Raw genomic sequence first — 21515 nt, 5'->3', positions numbered from 1 at the left:
TGGGTGTGTGTGAACGAGGCTTGCAAATTTTGGTTCATGTTGTGTTTTATCTGAAGGCAGAGTTTGAATTCAAAGGTCAATTCTCCACAATGCTGAGTGAGAGGAGACTAATTTTAACAAAGATACTTTTTCCCATAACTTTTCATATTTCTGTGACTGCTCATCCCTATTTACTGAAAGTAAAGCCCTCACCACAGTTATTACATCATAAACTTAATCTCTCTCCTTGGGAAAAGAAACACTTTTTAGGAAAAAAAATAAAAGAGAAGGGAAAAAAAGAAAGAAGGAAGTGTTCGAAGAAGTCCAGAAAGCCTCAGATTCCTCTAGGGTCCCCAGCTGTGCTGTATGTTGTCCCAGCTGAACAGCAGATATTTCCGCTCTGCACATTAATGCATTCAAGGAGAAATCAAAGCGGCTGTATTGCGTGTGTTCCGGGCCAAGCGTGTATGTCCTATCTCAAAACAGCCCTGATCTTTAACGTTACAGCCCTTTATTCTTTCTTCCTTGTAGATCTGGGGCTGAACACGAGCTCTCTGGAGCTCATTATTTATGGTTACCTGCCTGTCAGTGCATGAAGTGATAGACAAGCCTTCAGATGCTTCATGGTCCCAGTGGCCCAGAAGCCACATCCTCTGCCAGACTCTTTCTGGGGATACAACAATCTACTCTTTCTGGGGATGCAACAATCTTCTCTTCCCTGTTGAGGGGAAGAAGAGCAGCATTTCTCTGATGGTCTCATGGCCATCAAACGTCCTGTTGCTATTGCTGTCCATGGAAGTGCTTCCTCTGGAGGCCCATGTTGGTGGGCAGCCAAGCGCCAATGGCATTGGGGCAGCCCTGGTGTGGTAGGAAGCCTCTGCCAGGTACGTTGCCCCATGGGGTTGGTTTGTTGGTCTAATGTTAGCTGTCCCCAGATGTTAACACAAAGCCAGGTTCTGGTGAGTCATATCTGCAAGCAGAAACCCTTGTCACAGTCCCCTTTCCTCATGTCTCTGATGAAATTCTGTGGAGTTGTGACCATTCAGCAGAGCAGAGCAGGGCTGTGTGCCACAGCACCCTTGGTCTTGAGAGCTGGATGGGGGCTCTGCAAGGTGGCAAGTTCTGTCCAGTGTCGCTGCAGAAGTATCTCAAAGCAAAGCAGAAGTGCAATAAGCTGAATATCTGACAAAAATCACCTGGTTGCTTCCTTGATGAAGTGAAGATGCAGGAATCCGGGCTGACCTGGACTGGTCATGTGCATGGTTTACCTGGTTCATCTATCTTTGAGTTTGGAGCTGCTGCATCTGCCATTCTAACATGCCCCTGCCCTTGTGTTGTTTACTGTCCCTCAGCCTTCAGTGGGATGGGTGGGGTCTTTTTGTGTGTCCCTGTTGAAGGACCATTTCTCTGTACACTGTGCCATGTGATAGCTTCTTTGGCATTACGTGATGCTGCTCAGATCAAAGCCGTGTCACTTACTGGCTAGTAAATGATTCACAGCTGTATTTCATGTCTTTACAATAATTTTTCACTCTAACTGTGAAGAAGATTGTTCCAAAATCAGTCCTTGCATCTGCCTTTCTCTTTGTAAGCACTCTAAGCAACCACCACTGAGTGCAAAGGGAATGGGGAGATCTACTGAAAATTGGAAGTCCTGTGGACAGTAGAGTGTGTTGTGCAAGAGCTTCATCCCTCATCTGTGACAAATTGCATAAATCAACGTTGGCCAGAAGAAGTGAAATAACGGCTCACTTCCTAAAATGGAAATATCCCCATATGTTGTTCCTGGCAGACTACTCTGGGGACAAGATCAGCAAGCAGTGGGTAGTGACTGCAGCACGTCCCTCACCACCGCCAGCCCTCATGGTACTCAGGGGAAGGAGAACAGCACTCTTTGCCATAGATCTGACAAGTGGTGGGGGACACTGCACCCTATAAAAATCCCCTTAACTGTAACTGCCAATAAATTGACTTTAACCTAAATAGTGTATCTTGCTTGAAAAGAAGCTACTCTGGGATCCAGCCTCTGTTGGTTGGTTTGTCACTGCTCACGTTGCTCTGATACTCCCCAGGGCTTAACAAATGTTTCAGGCATGTTGTTAGCACAACAAATTAAAATGGGAACTTGGAAAATGCTGTAGTGGGAGTTTATTTGCACAGTTTAGTGGCAGAAAACTTCTCTTCGATGGCAGAGAGCAGTCAAGGGCCCATCCATGCAAGGTGGAAATGTGGCTGGTGGGTGACAGTGGAGGACACTCAAATAGCACCAGGGCACAGCACACCCTGGGGACGTTCTGTCAAGGCCAGAGCAGCAGCTCAGAGCTGCCTCCGGAGCAGCTAGCTCCTCTCTCTGCTTGGGATCCCAAGATTGCTGGTCATCTTTGATTTCGTTTTAAGTACTATCACCATTTTTAGCCCTGCCCTGAGGCTTTGGGCAACCTGATCTACCTGAAGCCCAAGGTGCTGGTCACAGCTTTTGTATTTTGCTTTTTTTTTCCTTAGCTGACTGCAGCAGGATTGTGTCATAAAGGTATTTACAGATAAGATATTTAGCCAGATAGCCTATTTGTTTAGCAATATCTCTGTATGCTATTTCCTACCAGATATCCTTGAAGCTGGTAGAGCATCTTGCCCACAGCTATCTGTTGATTTTGTAGTTCCTGCCTTGCCTGTGGATGACATTTGTCCTGATGTTGCTTCCAATATATCTGAGTATTTTTATCCATTTAAGGACTAGGGAACTGAATTGCTTGTCCTTTCTCATGAAGTTCCCCATAATTTAACCATTTGACCAATGCAAGATGTTATTGTGTCATTAACTTCTCTCCACATTCATTCTCTTGTTAAGACTTTGCTCAGACACTCATCTCTCCAGAAGCTTTCCTCCCACACATTTTCTTCCCAGAAGCTCCTTGACGGTATCTGTGGACCTGTTGTCTTGGCTTCCTTGAGCCCTTTGGCAAAACTTGTTTCTTTTGTGATGCATCATGGAGTTTAACTGTTTGCTCCTGCTGTCTAGCTCAGTGTGGTATCTTTGTCACTCCAGTTTTTAGCCCCGAGGTGGACTTCTTTGTATCACCCACCTCTTACATCTCCTGTAGCCTTGACCTCCTACATGGCCTAGTGGAGATCTTCAAGACCTTCAAAGAAGTTGTGCAAAAATCAATTTTTCTACATCAATGGAAACTGCAACCACTCCATAGCTTAGTTTTGGAACTAAATCTGGCACCAGTAAAGCAAACACCACACATCCCATTCTGTCTCACATCATGCTTCCACGCAGATGTTCCTGCTGGGGTGTTTGGCATGGCTGTTAACTAAACCAGAGTTAGTTAGCAAGTCACTGACCTTCATCACTCCCATGCACAGTCCTCATTTACTCCTGTCCTGAATGTGTGAGCAAAATATAAGCAAATCAGAAGACATGCAGATCTAATCCATGCCAGGCTGCTAATAGAAGGGGTGGCAGACAAGCAGCAGCACCAGTGATGTTGGGATGAACAGGAGCATGTGGCTGTTTTCAGGGACTTTTGTTCCAGAAAAAAAAATCAGCAGAAACGTTCATTCACATCTGACCCTGATTACTGCAGTTAGTTTGTGGATTAACACGTTATGTGTATCTAGATATAGATATATACACACATTATATAAAGTTGGGTGGTTCTTCGGCAGAAAAATTCATCCAATGGACATTTGCAGATGTGTCTTGCAGCACAATGACCCAGCCAAACTGGGTATGGAGGTGGAGTGCGAAGAAGGGAGGTTTAGTGTTGGGAGGCCTGAATTTTGGCTGCCTTTGCTCCATGGCAGGCTTCACTCCAGCACCCTCCTGAGCACTAACTGCAGCAGAGAGTGGTTCAGGTGGTGCCAGCAGCCAAACTAGAGAAAACAAAACAAAAACCCAAACAACAAGGGAAGCATTTAATGGAGTTTTCTTCTGATCTGTTTTTTTCTTTCTTCTCTTTCAGAAATAGGAAAAATGAGAGTGAAAACTATATCAGTGACTAGGATTGTGGAGCTGCTCAGTTTTAATATACAGCCCACAGATCTGGGGTCTACACTGAAATCCCAGCTCACAGGGAGTTTCCAGTCCTCCTGGAAAAAGATTCACTGGTAAGCTTCAGTATGAAACCCCTAAACTCCGTGGGAATAAGTGATATAAAAATGTCACAAGCTTTTCTTTACAAATCCTAACTTTTAAGGAAACATCAGGATTTTCCTGTGGTTTGACTTATCTTTTTGGAAGGGCTGCAGCCCGAGATGGAAGCGCAGCTTCCCAAGGGTGGTGGCAAGGCTGAGGGGTGAGAGCAGAGGGAGGTGAGGTCTTCAGCATTGGCTGCTGCAGGGAGGGAGGATCTTCCTCAGCCCTGATGTGCTTGGGAAATACTTGATAACATGGACTTCTTTTCAAAATCCTTACCTTGCACATTTTTCCTCTTTGCTTATTGGCCTGAAAGGTTAAAGTTTTTTTGGAATTAGAGGTTCCTTTCCTTTAAGTATGAAGGTGGCCATGTGGCTAATGCTTGCTTGCTTGGACACCTTACCTAGGGGGTTATTTCCCTTTTTGCTGTACCTCTCTAGCTTCTTAGCTCTGGGCTGGGATTCAGTCCATCAACTGGCTTCAAATGTGGTTGTTTTTCATTTCTGTCCTCCTTGGCACACAAGGAACATAAGCCATGACTAAACTTTTCTGGCTTCTGTGCCAGCGCAATCGTGTGAGAGGTTCAGGGGCTGAAGAAAACGCTGAAGAATCACATCTAAAATAGGAGAGATTTTTGCTCATCAGACAGCAGATGAAAATGAGCAACCTCAGGCAAAATTCAGGCGAAGGTTATTTCTCTTACTGGTCAGTATTTCTCAGTACTGGTCAGAAGCAGCAGCAAGAGCAAAAGGCAAATGTCCTGTTCCAGCAGCCCCGGCTGGTGTATCGCCGGAGAGAGATGCAGATGGGTGGTTGTTTAAGGACTAGCACAATGAGGCCACGTGGGCTCGGGGAAATATCTATTATTCCTAAGCTGGCCAGGTCAGCTGAGTGTTATGTCAGAACCACTTGGTCAACAAGCTCTGTGAGCTTGATCCAACAGGAGCTGCGAGTCCAGGAGCTCCCAGCTGGTGTCCAGCACACTGCAGGCTTGTGAGACTTCAGCAGCAACCTGAAAATCAAAAAAAAGGCTGATACTGATAGTGAAATAAGGGAGATAACAAAGTAGATACATCATTTCTGCATTACTTGATGACTCTAGAAATAGCTGACCAAGACACTATGTATATCTTTTTTAAAATGCAACACTTACATACACTCTTTTCAGAAACTGTTGTGCCTGCTGAAGGCACTGGCAGTAGCCACTCTGCCCTACCATAATTAGCAAAGGCATCTCTCAAAGCTGTCAGTGAAGCTGTTTTCTTCTTTCTGTTTCTGTTAATGAGGCTGGTTTTGGCCTTGGGTATAATTTCATTCACTGTGTGTGATTTCCTTTTCTGTCCCAGGAGGGAACTGGGGAGTTGCTGTTTGGTCTGTACTGGAGCACCCCAAAGCCAGTGCAGAAACCCACCTGGAGGACAAAGACAGAGTCCTGCTCCAAAAACCTGCAGTCTAAGTTGATGCTTGCATCCTTGTGATTGACTTAACCTGGCTGCAAAATTTTAAAAAAATATATAAAAACGTCCTGCTGTCTGGTCTCCCTGGTGATAGACACATGTGAGTTAGGTTACCCTGAGAGGAGCCAAGCTCTTCTCTTTCCTGTGGCCTGAGAGGGATGATGGGGAATGCCAAGGCACTGAGATAAGCATGTCCTCACTTGCATGTAACACCCCAAAGGCCTTCCTAGGACTGAGTTCCCTATAATTCTTGCAAAGTCCTTTTTGAGATGGCTGGAGGAACATGTGGTGGATGCTAGCTGTCCTTGGCACTGGCACAGGACCTGCTGTCAGTCCTCTCTACCTTTTCTTCATGTTTTACTACAAACCAATGGAAGGCTCATAAAAACACTGTCCTGAGGCTTTCACATTAAACCAGGTGACACGTCTGCTTCTTCCAGAGGCTTGGCTCCAGCTGAGCTCAGCTCAGGCGACAGCAAAGGCTGCAGAAACCTCCCCAGCTTTGGTGAAAGAAAAGGAAAACAGGCTGATGGGGGACCAAGCATCACCTCCTCACATCTTAGTCCAGCAAGCCAGTCCCAAATAGGGACCCAGAAAATCCATATAAAATCCTGGCTCATGCTGTGCCTCACTGTACAGCTTACTGTCTGCTACCAATCCCTGAGACTGTGGAGGGTGACCTGGGGGAAGGTTTCTTGCCTCACTTAGATGGTCGCTGCACCATCAGCACCTGCTCTGAACAGAGGTAAATGGTACCTTTCACCATCCTCCTGCTACACTTTGGTTTCCCCTTTTGTTTTCTACCTGGCTGTCATTCATTTGAAAGAGTTATGTAGCTGTCTGTTATTGCCTGGTCCTCCCTACCCTCTCACCTCCTCCACCTCGTTGGCAGAGGGTGGGATTTGTGCTGGTCCTGTGGCTCTGCCAGACACAGGGCTGGACATCCCTGTGTGCACTCAGGGCTGCACAAAGCCTAAACAGCAAATAGTCCCCACCCAAGTTGTCTGAAACTGTTATTTTGCAAGACTGGGACTATCTGGCCAAAAAGTAAATGTATAAATGGAAGAACCGGGTTTTGTTGTTGTTGTTGGGTTTTTTTGGTGTATATTTTGTACTAGGCAAAAAAACACTTAATAAAATCATTAATCCCAAACAAAGTGAAAAATGCAATTGAACCACAAAGTGCTATAAAACAGTTAGTACATGAGGTTATTAGTGTTTTAGAACAAGGACTGCACCGGGGTGGTGGTGTTTTTACACCTCTCCCAAAGGCTCATCACACATGAGGAGAGAAGAGCATCCTCTGCTGCTGAGAGCAGAGGCTGCCTATGTGGGTCTAAGCGGAGGTACAGAGGCATGTGGAGGAGACACTGTGTGCTTAGATCTATCTGGACTTAGAAATCTTGCTTTTCGCTCTTTTTCTTCTCTTTTTGTCCCCTCTCCTGAGCACAAGAGACTGATCTTCCACCACTGGCATGAGCGAGGGTTGTGGTGTCCTGTGCTTGTAGGAAGGCAAACACAGAAATCCCAACACGTGAGCACTGTTGTTATTGTCTTCACTTGGTGAAACAAACTGTTAAAAGCCTTAAATGAAAGGCGTCTCTAGGGAGACGCTTTCAGACAGGATATAAATCAAAAGTTCACCTCACTTTTTCCCTCCCACTTGTGCCAGTGTTTTAATTCTGTTTGATTTGGCAACCTGCATTCATTTTCAGAATATTAAATAACTGAATTAAACAATTATATCTTTTCCTTTGCAAACTTTGTTCCCTGGCTCATTGCCAGGTTTGGATCAGGATTGGGAACAGCTACTTCTTTCAGCAACAAAAATACACAGCAAAGAGTGGGCTGGCTTCTTGATAATCAGCCTGGCTGACTGACACATATGAGACCTGTTCCTGAGGAACATTTGTTGAGGGCTTTTCTTGAATGGTGGGTGAGTGTTCCGTCCCACATCACTGTCCCCTCTGGTCGGGATGTTAGAAAGAAGAGTTGGGAGAGAGACTTCAGGTGGGATGTCACGCAACAAACATGGAACTGTGCAGCACCCACATGGTTTCTCCTTTGAGGCTTTTAATGGATTTTAAAGAACTTTGCAGGACTGTTGTGCTCTGTTACACACCTAGTAATATTAAAGCTGGGCTCAATAAGCTTAAGTCTATCCCCAAATCCAAATAATGCAAACCTAGTTTTGCAGCAGTATGAAACAGGCTCTTTTGTATGGGTGGTGTGTATTTAGGGAGGTGTGTATTTAGGGTGATTTTTAGACCCATGGTGATTTTTTCCAGCTTCTGAAGTCCCCTTGCAGTCCCCCAGCATAGCACATTATAGCTTTTTTCCCAAAGAACTCATGTCTCCCCACCACTGGTGCAAGCTGTAGAAAACCTGGCTGCTCCCAGGGGTGCAGATCTCCCCACTTCCCAACCACATTCATTATATTGCATTTCACCCATCTGCCAGCTCTCTGCTTTTTCTCCCTCCTTGGGAGATATCAGAGTCAGCCTGTGGCTGAGTTTGCACCTTGTAGGGATGAATAAGCCCATCTGTCCCCATGCACCCTTGCAAAAGGCTCTCAGCAATTGCATTTGCCAACTGCACCAAGGGGACAAATCCTCCAAAAAAGTGTGGTTCTGTGCAAGCCTGAACTGTTTTAAAAATTAAGCAAGCATGCAGGAATATCTTTGGCTTCTCCACCTGTCAGCCTGGCCTTGTTAATACATCTCTGCATGCTGGGTGCTGGGCTCTACCTGCTTCTTATCTGTGTCTATGGTGGGGAAGGATCTTGGAAACCTTGCTGCCAGCTCAACATTGCACCCTCCTCCTCGGGATTTGGGCTTTTTCCTGCCCCTGTGAGAAGCAATTGGGATATTTAGGCTTTCATTGATTTTTTTTTTACTTCCAAGCAGTTTCATAAAAAATACTTGTTTTCTCCTGTCCAGAGGGCTAAGGGAGGGAGGATTAAGGTTTTCAGCTTTGAATCAGTTCAGAAGTGGGACAGGGACGTTTTTTCCAGCGCAACCCAGCAGCATGTGGTTCCCTGCCAGCTTCACGCCCCGAGCGGCTGCCAGGAAAGTTGGGCTCTCACGCCTGGCTTTTATTTGCTGCGAAATATCGCCTGTATGTTTCTTCTGAAAAAAAAAATTATGGGGAAAACAGCCAAATAACGAGGGTTTTGAGGACACATTTTCAGCCCAGCAGTCAACTCTGTGCTGCAGGGAAGTGGAACATGGATTTTGGATGAGCAAAGGGTTCTGTTGTGTCTTTTCGTGGGGCAAAGTCCCCAGGAAGACAGAGGGAGCAAAGTTAAAGTAAAGCTCCAAGTTTTTCCCATATTAAGGTGTTGCTAAACTAGGTATTACTAGAAAGCGCTGAGTTTCTTTAAGCCCAGCTTGGGCAGTCGGTCACTGTTTCAAGAAGGTACTTGGCTGTCCCTGTATAACTTGAGAAACCGCACAGTGGGGTAAAGCTTCCTGCAGAAAATACTGTAGGTGAAGGAAAAAGATACTAATTGGAGAAAATTACTAGAAATTCTGCCTTGGATCAGCCAGTAGCAACCACTGAATCTCTGGAAAATGGCACAGCCAAGGGCTCAGAGTGCTGGATGGGTTATTGGCTTTTTTTTTTTGCTGTTTCCTGAGTATTAGCCACGTTGGTAGGACTGCAGTGGGCATCCAGTGTGTGACTGTTTCAAAGCTTGTTTAGCGGCTTTTTTAATGACTGGGATGTTATGAATGCACTGTGAGTTTAAAAAAAAAAAAAAAGACCATATGTTGTTTTTCAAATAGCTTCCCGAAAACAGCTCGTGGCCAGGAAAACGAGATTGCTGGATAAAATAAGTGGTAGGCATCTGAATCCCTCAGAGTCTAACCTAGTATAGTTTTCTCTTTTCAAAGCACCTTGGGGCTGCCCTGTACGCGGTGCATCTCTTGGGTGTCCCTGGTGCGCTGGGCAGAGCGGGTCTTGCTGCTTATGACTTATGGGGGTTCGAATCTGTCTGGGGCTGAATTGGCCACATTGGGCCTGCAAGGAGGTTTCCTCCCTCTTAAGGACTCATCCCTTCCCCAGCATTTCGACACCTGAAAGCTTCCCCAGCTGCCAAGAGCCAGGCGCAAGGACCAGACTGTGCCTGGGGTTGAAACAGGCTGGGGCTTTGCTGCTGCACTTTCCCTCCAAAACGTCAGTCTGTGAAAGCTGTAAGGCTGCAATAAGGTTTTGCTTAGTGAGCCTCTGGCAGTGCCTGACCTTACAAGAAGTGTTCATAAAGTGTAAAGGAGTTTCCATTTTAAACAAAGAAGTCCTCCTCTTGCTCCCACCCCACCAAAGCTTTGGTCTCCCTGCTCTGTGAGGAGATGCTGATGGGGTACAGCGCTGCTTTGTGAGCCCTTGAGTTCTCCAGAGAGTGAATAACTCAGCCTCTCTGTATAAAAAATTATGAAGCCACCAGCTACAAATAAAAGGCCCTGAAAATGCTTTACCATCAACTGGGTGTGTTGGCAAGAGGTGCTTGCAGCATGGTGGTTCCCCGCCGAAAAAACCCACAAACATTTGACAGCTCTTCCTCCGCTTGCCTTGCAGATGGCTCCAAAATCAGAGCAGCTGTCCTCTCCTGCCAGGAGGGTGAAGGACCACCATCATCGTCACCAGCAATGTTTCCTTAAAGCAAGTGCTGGCTGGGCACAGTGGATGGCTCTGCGGTGGAGACAGGTAAGGTGACCTCCGCAGAGATGGGTTTTATGTATAGAAGCTGCTATATAATCTCTAGTGTCAGCAGGTGGCACTCCTACTACTTGCTCTCTGCACATGTAGGGCTGCATGGGAACTGAAACCTGCAGGGTGTCTGGCCACAGAGCAGGACAGGTGTCTGGGGATGGGAAAGTCTCAGTCCCTGAAGCTGCTGCACTCACTGGAACTTGACCTGTTGAACTATTTCTGCTCTCTGATTCCTAGCAAGGTTGTTAAAATTAGACACCCCCCCCAAAAAAAAAGTATATATATATATATTTACCCTTGGTATAGGATATAGGATAGTGTCAGTAAGAGTTGGATGAGTTTTGCTCTCCAGCTTTTCAACACTGATATATAATCCTAAACAGCAAAACAATTATTTTTCAAAGCTCACCCAACACCAGGACATCTGAGCACAAAAATAAACAGGCATCTGAGGGGAGCCAAGAAAGGGCAGTCGGCCCCATCAGCAAAGTTGTGTAGCAGCTGGCATGGTGACTTGCAGGACAAATGGCCCACAGGAGCCAGCAAGTCCCCAAAGGGGCATGCCCAAGTCCCACAGCAGCAGGGAAAGGAAGGGCTCATTACTGCTAATTGCTTTGCACAGTGGCTGTTTCATCAGGGAAAAGGCTTCTGACCAAGGACAGGGAGATTCCCATACACCGCAGCCCTGCGGGCTGTGCAAGAGTTTGCTCTTGTCCCACTGCTCACTGTCAAATAGATACACAAATTATTTTAGACTCACAGGTTGGTTTTGTTCTGCGTGACCTTGAAGTCTAAAACTGTGACCAGCTCACATGCCCTTCTCTGCAGCTGGAGCCTGAGGGGTCCTGCTCTGGACTGCGAGGGGTTTAGGAGATGCTGATGCAGCCCACAGCCTCTCCCCAGTGTGTGGTTTGGCTCGCTTCTTATTTCCAGCAAACTGGTAAAAGGCCGAGCCCTGGTCTGTGAATGCAGCTCAGGAGGCAGATGAGCCCTGGGTTTCTCTTATATATCTATATGTACCATGCATGGTCTTGAGGAGAGAAGAACCACATCCGCGGAGCCCAACGGGACCATGTGCACAGCAGCAAAGCTGCTGCCTCTGCTCATATCTGACCTAAAACTCCCCTGCTGCAATTTAATAGCAATCTAATCTCCACTCCTATGCAAAGAGTAATGTACTGGTTTTATACACTAACCAGGAAAAAGTTTTATACACTAACAGGAGAAAATGCATTTCCCTGCTCTTTGTCAGGGTGTGTCCTTGATTTCAAGGTAGAAGTATTTTTTAAGCTCTTGAAAGCATGGGGTGAGTGCAGGAATGTACGTGATGCTCCTGTGGTTGTGATACTTGGTGCTCATCATTAGGAGGATTAGGTTCATGTTTTCAGTAGGAAATGTGTACTGGTGCTGTAAAACTGAGGGCTGGAATTGTGTGAGGTCATCACATCTTATTCTGCACTAGCACAAGACCTTTCCTGCAGCCCTTTTCCAGCAGATTTCCAACTCTCTGTGCATGTCCCCACCCTCCTATCTCTTCTCATGGGTGTCACTGTACACAGAGTTTGGCTCCTGTTGGTCCTGGGTTTGGCGCATCAGAGGGGCTTCAGGCAGTGGTGCAGTGATGACAATATGCCTGTGAATCCAATTTTTCACCTCCAGCCCAGGGTGATAAGCAGTGAGGTCAGGGTGTACCTGCCAGACCCACGGATGTGGGGAAGAAGCTGCAAAGAGAAGGGTCGCTACTGCAGAAGGATGGAAAACCCTGTCCTGGTGAGGCAGTCACCCCACTTTAGGGTAGGATGCACATGGGGGATGCATGGAGAAGCAGCCGCAGGCTTCCCATGGCTTGCCTCTAGTTCCCAGTCTAATGAGAAACAACTTAAAACATGCTTAAACCTCACTCACTTTTTACACATTTTCGAGAGATTATCTGGGCTGTGCTTGCTGTCAGGAGGAAAGCCTCCTTATCTGCTTTGTCTTGCTAATAAAATAATTTCCAGAAAATTGCTACTCAGACAGGATGGCTGTAGCTATGCAAGGGCTGGATTTCCTTACTCACCTTGTGTTGGCATCACCGGTTTTGCACCGTTTGCTGGGTCTGGGGTACAACCTGCCTCTGCTGCCATGCTCTGCCCAGCACTGAGGACAAGCCAGCCCACAGTTGTCCTCTGAGTTGGCTCCCACAGGGACAATAAAAATAAAATCCTGCCTTATAGCTGCTTTTACAATTCCTATCAGTGGTTTGTCATACACTGAGGTATACTGGAGTACCCAAGGTACAGGTAATGGGTGATGTACCAAAATAAATCATGCTTCTTCTCTCAGGTCATGAATGGGGCCACAAAACATGGCCATCATACAAGACGATGAGAGGAGTAGATGTTGTACACAAATGCAATGAGGACTATGTGGGAGTTTGGCAATAGAGTTCACCTGTGGCTAAAGCATATTTCTGCAGAATTTGTGCAGTTTTTCTGGAAAAAATCTAGTGGTATTTTTCACTGGATCGACCAATTGTGATGTGAAGAGGTAGGGGATGAACTGCCCCGTAGGCTGTCCCGTGAGATCCTGTCTTCTCATGGTAGTCCTGGTCACGCAAGAGCCAAAGGAGATGACGGCAATCACACAAATATTAAAGTTCTTGATGTTGTTGACCAAATTCTTCTTTTTTTTTTCCACCAGCCTGGCCCTTAGAGCAAGAGACAGCAGCTGTAACGTCAACAAGGGACCTCTTCCAAATCTCATGCAGGGATTCATGGTCACAAATCATCCTCCTCTCTTGACCGACTCAGAGAGGAGACCGGCCAAGCAAGGTCTTAAAAACACTTGCTTTTCCAAAAAACAGCGGGTGCATGCTGCCAGCGTGCCCCCACCACCAGCCTCACGCTCATCCCTTCGCTCCTCTCCTGGGCAGACAGGTGGAGTCATCTGCTCACACATCCAAAACACACACAGGGCTCACAGCACTTCCTATGGGCTCAAAAGGCTTGGAAGTTGACATGAGTTTTTCCCCCATTTCTGGGTGTGTTGGGGAGGCTGTTTTCAGCACAGAAGGGGCTCCCTTGGCTCGGTGCCCTCCCCTGCTCCCTCTCCCACCTCTTGTCACCTCCATGCATTCCTGTAGACCCATGTGGACTTGGCCTCAATTCTTGGTTTTTTTCTCTTGTACATTTTTTTTTTTTTATTCTTATTTTTCCTCTTTTCCTTTTTGTTTTCTTTTTTTCCTTTTGTTTTATTTTTTTACTTTTGTCTCTTTTCTTTTTCTTTTTTTCTTTTTCCCTTTTTCCTTTTTTTTCCCTTCTTTTTCTATTTTGTCTCTTTTCCTTTTATCTTTTCTCTTTTGTTCTTTGTTTTGGGTTTGGGGATTTTTCCTTTTTTCTTCTTTTTTTTTTTCCTTTTTTCTTTTCTCTTTCCACCTTTCCCTTTTCTTTTTCTCTTCTCTCTTTTGTCTTCTTTCCTTTTCCTCTTTTCTCTTTTTTATTTTTTTTCATGTCTCTTTTAATTTTCTCTTTTCTTTTTCCTTTTCCATTTTCTTTTTTCTCTTTTTTTTTCTCTTTTCTCTTATAATTTTTCTTTTTTTCTTCTTTCTGTTTTCTGTGTTCTTTTTTCTCTTTTATATTTTCCTTTTTATTTTTTATTTTCTCTTTCTTTTTTTCTGTTTTTCTGTTATCTTTTTTCCTTTTTTTTTGTCTTTCCTCTTTTTCCTCTTTTTCCTCTTTTTCCTCTTTTTCCTCTTTTTCCTCTTTTTCCTTTTCTCTCTCTTTTCTTTTTTCTCTTTTTTCTATCACTTTTCCCTTTTTCCTTTTCTCTCCTTTCCTTTCTCTTTTTCATCTTTTTTTTAATAATTAACTTTTATTTTTTTAATTTTCTTTTTAGACATATTTTTTCCCTTTTTTCTTTCCTCTTCTTTTTTCTTCCCTTTTTCTTTTTAATCCACCGTTTTCTTGTGCTGCCTGTTGTCTCTTCCCTTTCCCTCCTCAGCCGGGCTGGCGGCCCCCGCAGCGATGAGCTAATGCGGCTCGCCGCTGGATCCCGGATCTGCGTGGGAGGCAGCCAGACGATACTCGGCCGCAGCCCAGCCCAGTGCCGGCCACGGTCGGGGTCTGGCCCCAGCCTGGCGAGCATGGGGCCACCATGTGCCACCAGAGCCGGGGCTGGCAAGGGGCAGATCCAGACAGCCGAGTGCTCATTTTGCTGGTGAGGCTGGGAAGGGATTGCAAAAGTCAGACAAGGTCTGAGGTTGTGGTTGGTCCTCTCTGAGATGCCTTTTAACTTTGCAAACAAGCACCCCTTTGCAAAGACTGTCTCCTCAGCAAACCAGGAAGGAGCTGGGAACCTTCTTATGGTTAAGGGAGCACCTCGTGACCACCAACATCTGAGTTGGCCAAGCCACTCAGGAAGGGCAGCGGGCAATGAAGGGTCCCAGTGGTTTGTAGGTGGTGCAGAGCATCTCACAGGAGCAGGGGAGCAGGGGGATTCAGCCACAGCGTAGTGGCTTGTACAATGTTCACCGTAAAAGCTGGGCAGCCTTGGAGGCCCAGGCTTATTGCTTTCTTGGCTGATTGTGTTCTCCTCTGTTTCCAACCTTTCACTCATGTCTGTGGCACATCTGTCATCCTCCAGATGCTCAGCAGGCTGGACAAGCTTCTCTTATATATTTTAACATTGAATTTCTTTTTTCCTGCTGCCAAACCCTGAAATAAGGCAACTGGGTGTTATTCCTAGGGGATGCGATCAGTGACAAGTCTGGGATTGCACCATATCCCTTGAAGTAAGTATCTCCATTCATTTGAAAGTGACTTTCCAATATATCCATAAACTTTCAACAGCATTTCTTGGAATAAGTGTATGCTTGTTTTAAAAAAAAATGCAAATTGCAGTCCTTTGAGTCAGAGGGGGATTGCCTTGGGTACAAATGTAGAGCTGTACAGAAACACCTACATAAAAAAGGCAAAAAACCCACCTCCTCGGCCCCCTTTCTGCTCTATGATCTCTTTCTTGCACGTTTTCCTCTGCATTGCATGACCAACCTGCTACCCTTGTCTCTGTGAAATACAAACCTGCTCTGATTTTGTTTTAAAATACTCTAAGAAAGGTAATTCCCTGTTGTCATCAAGCATTGGGAGCTCTTTGAAGTGAAAAAAAATGACCAGAAGAAGGGCTGAATGATGCCCTCTCCTTCTCTGTCCAGCCCTGAGCATGTTCAACTTCCAGGTTGCCCGTTAGAGCAAATTAATGACTGATAGAGAATTATTTGTGTTTTGTGCTCTCCAGTACTCAGCTGCCAGAGTCGTGCAATGGTGCAATGGTAAGCTCACTGCAAGATGCTGCTTGGGCACCTCAGCATTGTCTTTGCAGGTCTTCCAAAGTCCACCATGGTCCACTAACGATATTCCCAGGGCTGTACAGCTGGGAAATAGCAGCGACCTCCTGAGAGAGCCTGATGTCACAAGATTTTTCAACCTGATTTCCAGAGCAGTGGTCTGGATGTGCTTCAAACTTCTGACTGCTTTTTCCGAGCTGAGTTGTTGCTTGGGATTTTTGTCTTTTTTCTTTTTCTGGACTCTCCCCCAGCACTCAGACCATCTTGTGCAATCGGTGTCCCTTCATAGACACGTCTGTGAAAAATGCAGAGATTTCCTGAGAGCGGTGCAGTGGAAATTCCTGAGATTTCTGATGCTGACAGACACGTAGCGACTAGGAAGGAGGAGGCAGTTTAGGAGATGGCTCTTCTGCAGGAACAAATCCTTTCTACTCACCCTTGCCCATCTCCACCTGCAAAAGGGTTATTCACCCCATGTTAAAACAGAATTGCAGACAGACTCAAGCGTTCACTGCTGCACTGAGTTTTCATAGCTACTTTTGTGCTTCTCACAGTCCGGGGGCTTGCAAAGTGGTCTTGGAACCCTCCCTGCCATGCAGATGTTGTCCCCAGCTTTCAAACATCCAGGCGATTTCCATGTGTGGCTGAGAAATGCCAAAGGAGCAAGGGTGTGGTGAAAGCTCATTGGAGGCTGTGGATTTTGGCGGTGCATGGCTGCCAGCCCTTGTGCCAGCTCCTCCCGTGCTGCTACTGCTGAGACTGGGAAACCCATCACACGCAGCCTCCAGCATGCCTGGGAGTGCAGCACACCAGGGCAGTGAGGGAGGCTTTGCAAACTGAGTCAGGATGAGACCCCGACTCAGGAGGTGCCTCTGTATGGGGAAACCCGCCTGGGAAAAGGTTTGAGCCCACACCTGTGAGGAGGGGAGCCAGGGACATGGGCACCCGGGGATCAGCACAGCACTGGATCAGTAAATCCTTGAGCCCCCTTGGAAGAAGGCCGAGCTTAACACCTACAGGGCCTGGCTGTCAGAGTTTGCAAGGAAGGATGTTCTCCTTCCAATCTTTATGTGATCACCAGCATCAGATGGCCCCATGGTGGAACACAGCTGCAGGGATGATGCTCAGAGCTGCCCAGAGTACAGCATGTTCTTTTGCAATGAGTTTGGATCTGGACTAGAGGCAAAAAATGCCTTTTTATTCCCCCCCAAAAAAAAAGAAAAACGAGGCAGCGTTCCAGCAGCTGCCTCTTGCAGTGGCAGCAGAAGACAAGTGGAAACAAGGTGCCATCATTTCAGTGTGTCGCTTCCTAATTGAGCGATGCTCAAATGCCTGTGGGCAAAACTGAGGTCTCAAAGTGTAGGCTTCAGATGGAGGGGAACAAGTGGATCAGGGACATCTTAGAGGGATTAAAAAGGCTATTGAAGGGAACCTAACTGGGGGGAAAACACCCTCTGGAGAGTTAAATAGAGATGTGCAGGTGATGATTACAGGTTCCCAAAACCTTAGGGTGCTGCAAGCCCAATGTGGAAAGGGTCCCCATCCATTTCCCTCTCATCACACCCCTTTCCAAGGTGACTGGAACTGGCCAGGGTTGGAGGCAGAAAACTCAGGCAGCTACAGCTTTGGTCAGATTGGAATAAAATTACTAAAAATGGGAGTTGACCCTCAAATCAGGCTATTTAATCTGGGGTTAAGCCCATCCCTCAGTCCACACAGGCACACCACCTGGCTTCCTCACTTGCTTCCCACTTTCAGGATTAACCTGGCCTCAATACTGAGCACTTCAGAGCTTATCAAGCTTCAGAGCACTTATCAAGCTCTTCCAAACAGCAGATATTTTTCTCATACTAGCAAGGCTTTTGCACTTGGCTGCTAAACCTAACTAATCGGCCCTGTCCTGCTGGGAAGCGGGCGAAAAGGGGCTTCTGGGACCGCATTGTGAAGATGCTCTGACTCGGCCTGTTTCAAGAAATAGCCTACCTTGAGAGGAGAAGTATAATTCTCCTTGCTAGGAGAATTAGCATGTGTTTCCTAAGACCATAATATGCAGATACCACCTAATGCAGCTACCACGAGCTCTGAGGTTCCCAAGCTGCACTTAGTCTGTGTTATACCAATGTGTAATGAGCTATTACTGTTCTCAGAGACCTTGTGGGCTTGTCCACTCAAGTTTTTCAGGGTAACATTTGCATTTTTAGGTTCCACTTTGGACAGTTTGCTGATTTTAGTCCCAGATTTGCACCTACGACTTGTTCTGCATCTGCAGGATTTGAGTGTGAAGCAGCTTCCAGACTGCTCTGGAGGTGCCTCTCTACCCTTTTCCCATGGCTTCTTCCATCCCTGGGAGAAATAGCATTAAATAAAATAGCTAAGCTAAGTCAGGAGTCAGTCTGGGACCACTTGCATCCATTGCTGGGTCAGCACAGAGGGCAATGAAGAGTTTTTGCCCACAGTCTGCATCCCAGGGAAGAGGGATGGGGAACACAGAGCAAGAAAGCTCAGAGAAAATGAAGATGCCTTAAAATGCAACTGGGTTTGGTGGGGATTTTGAGTAATTATTTTGGAAACGGCTTCAGGATGTGGCAACTTTTTGCCATGTGACGAACTGTCAGCTGGTCCATCCAAAATCCACCCCTGGACAGCTCCGAGTGCCACCAGCCCGGGAGCCCGGGGAGCTGGACGTTTCACCCGATGAGCCCTGCGGGGACCCCACCACCCAGGGCAGGAGCAGCAGGTTGAGCTCACTGGTTTTTCCAAAATAATTTTGCACTTCTAACAGCTTTAAAAAAGAAATGAACTGAGGCCAAATGCAATGCCATGAGAGCAGCAGAGCTGTGGGTTAGTCGGAAATGTCAAGCTCACTATATTTAATACTCTTGCTGCGAAACGCCTCTTTTAAACCATTGATCATCTTTTACTTGAAAAACTGTTCTTCCCACAAAAATTGCCAGATTTCTGGGGAAAAAAACTGTGAGCAGTGAGTGAGTGTATTTAACTTTCCCAAAGGCACTTATTTAAACTTTTAGTTCTAGACAGTAAGTGGTAATGCTTTCACCTGAGATTTAGGTACACTGCAGTTAAACCATTGGTAAATAAAAGGATGCTCTAGGGGCAGGAGGAAGGATGCAGCAGCAATCCGGGCAGGGGAGCCTGAAACACGTTTGATATAGAAGAGCGGCCGCAGCAGTTTGGTTATTTCCAAAGCGGGTTGTGTCATGCCTTCTGCAATATTCCAGTCAATCTAATGCAATGTTCATTTTCTTTCATTAACCTCCAACACAACCTCCCCATCTGCAGAATTAATCACTGCTGGAAAACTAGACAAGTATTTTAGAAATAACAAACTACTGCTTTCAACCCTAGCAACTTTTTTTCAGGCCTTTCAGTTCCAGATCAGTTCACCGACCGTGCTCACAATTTTGCCGATCCCATTTATAAGCTATAAAATATATATTAATTAAGTACATGATTAAATATTTTCCACCTTTTTTTAAAGAATGACAGCTTATTTATCCTTAGCCCACTGGGATATCCTAAAATCAAGACACTTGCATTTTAGATGACGTTCCCAGCAGCACACTGGGGTACTTTCACCCCAGATTTGTAAGGTATCTTTTTATGGGCTTGAGGGGTGGATGTTATTCCCAGGGTACTTCCCCGCCTGTTGAGACACTGAGCTCAGAGAATCTCAGTTTGGAAATTCCCATTGCTTGCACCAGGCTGTGCAGTCACTCCAGGTGGTCCCCACTTGGCGGAGCCTTCCCAAAAACTTATTGTGACAGGTGGCCAGAAGATGCCCCTTCCCTGGGAATGTAGGAGGAACCTGCACAAGGCAGAGTCTGTCTATCCCTCTTCTTTCTTCCACACATCTTGCTCCCTGAGTGGCAAAAAATCCCAAAAGATGAGTGCCTAGGCCTTATTCCCCCTATACCTGCTATTCCCCAGCCCCACTTTCCCAAAGACCACAGCAAAAGCTGTGCCTATGTGCACATCTTCAATTATCTGCCTAGATTATAGCTTTATAATATCAGATTTTAATAGAGTAATATGGTGAGGTCATCGCAACCGGCTGCACTTTTATTTCGGTGCGGTCGCTATAGCAGCGAAGGCCGAAACAAAACATATAGTTCACCAAAGCAAAGTTTCCTGGCTGATGGTGTTCATTTTTCTTTATGAGCTGACTTTGGAAGACAGTGGAGCGGCAGCTAATGGAAACTCGAACGTCTTTCTCTCTCCCTCGTCTGCTCCTCTGTCTCCGCAGCAATCGAGATAAAGGTTAGACATCTGTTTCAGATCTGCTCTGTTTAACCAAAGAAAAAAACCTACTCCTGCTGTCTCGTAAATCATCCTGCAGCTGGAGCACAGTCCCAGCTATTTGCTGGGGCTGTTTACCCCACCACGTCCAATTTATCCGGGGGTTTTGCTTTCGGAAAGGCTGCTCTTCCAGCGACCTGCCTGCTGCCATTTTGTGAGCAGTCGCAAGATGCTGGGCTGGGGTTATGGCTGGGGATCAAGGGCTGAGAAATTATCATGGGTTTAGAATTATCTCAGGATTTAAAGCCATTGGAGATGCCGTCTGGGTCAGTTCAGCTTGCAGGAGCAGCGCTCGCTTGCTGTGAGCTCCCTGCGAGATGCTGCTCTCCAGTAGCGAGCACCCTGCCCCATAGAACTTGGGGACACACGGGGGCTGCAAGCAAAACCATGTGGATTTAGTATAGCATCTTCTGAATCCACTTAGCTTATCATCTCCTTGTTACTCACAGGTTTAACGATTTTAGGGCTGGGAGATGTATTATTTGTGTCTCGCAAGCAGGAAGCTGAAGCAAGATGGGACCAAAGGCAAGGGCAATGCAAACAGAAAACCCATGGCCAAGAAAATACCCACTCTTGCCTCTGTTATCTGAAGGTCCTGTTTTCCAGGCTCAGCTGCTTCAAGTTTATCTGCACCTATGCTGAAGCACTTGGATATAGTCCTAATTCCCAGGAATGCCTGGCGTGGAAGACATCCTTTTCCTTAAACTCTTGACCTTGCAATGTCAACACTCGCAGTGTGGAGCATTGCTTTGGAGTGGCATTGCTGGAAAACCCGCTAGGCAGGTACGTGTGTACATCTATATACTGGCTTCTTTTATTGATGTAATAAACATAATACTGGCTAATAAAATGTGTCAGAGCCACGTTGCCTCTCCTTGTAAAGGTTTCCCAAGAAGGCTGTGATTAAATGCAAAGCTGTAGCCTTAAAGAGAACCTAACCAAGCATCAAACGCTGGTGCTATCCTAAATTTAAGGGTCTGGCTGCAATGCGTAACTCTGCTACATGTCCTACTCTTCATTTTTCTGATACCATCACTGTCATAAAGTGTTGTGTCTCTGCTCTGCTGTTGTACCCTGCGGTTTTCACCGGCAGACTTGTAGCTCACTTGCACCCAAGGGCAGCGTGTTCATCCAAAACCCTCCGAGTTTCAAGTAGAGCAAGTGAGTTTTGAGACTGGCTATTGCAAAAGTCATGTAATAGTTTGTCCCAGGGACTCCCACCCTTTAGAGCAATTATGGAATTGCTTTAAATCTCTGGAATTTTCTGGGAACAGGTTAAGCAAACTTTTCCAAGGCTGACATAGAATGTATGAATAAGAAGACTGTGTTCTCTGGATTACAGCACATACATCCATCACCTCTGTCTGGAGTTCACCAACACAAAGTCTCTATTTCTTTTAGGGTGCTGCTAAGAAATGGATTCACAAGGGCATGGAAACTATTTAGAAAGATCTAATTTATCTGCTAAAAAAAACACATCGGGGGAGCAGTCCCCTCCCCTAACTCAGGGGGCTTGGCAGCTGGTGGGATGCTAGCCACATCCGCAGCACAGGGATGCTAATAAACGGCGAAGGCCACCCCAAAAGCA

The 21515-nt window shown here is 46.2% G+C and overlaps 1 long non-coding RNA gene across 3 annotated transcripts; it reads left to right on the top strand.

The window, feature by feature from the left end:
• The first annotated feature begins 3885 nt into the window (after nucleotides 1-3885).
• Nucleotides 3886-21229, top strand: LOC110358166 (uncharacterized). Of its 3 annotated transcripts, none has more exons than XR_010473749.1 (5): nucleotides 3886-4092; nucleotides 10153-10281; nucleotides 12970-15058; nucleotides 19791-19888; nucleotides 20534-21229. It is a non-coding gene; the product is annotated as an uncharacterized LOC110358166 (long non-coding RNA). The 3 variants fall into 3 exon arrangements; XR_010473748.1 differs by having other exon boundaries at nucleotides 20377-21229; XR_002412308.2 differs by having other exon boundaries at nucleotides 19791-21229.
• Nucleotides 21230-21515: the final 286 nt, after the last annotated feature.

This window comes from Columba livia, chromosome 7, assembly GCF_036013475.1.
Source record: "Columba livia isolate bColLiv1 breed racing homer chromosome 7, bColLiv1.pat.W.v2, whole genome shotgun sequence".
NCBI lineage: Eukaryota > Metazoa > Chordata > Aves > Columbiformes > Columbidae > Columba > Columba livia.
The sequence above is the reverse complement of the archived record's forward strand: the minus strand, read 5'-3'. Positions and strand labels throughout refer to the sequence as shown.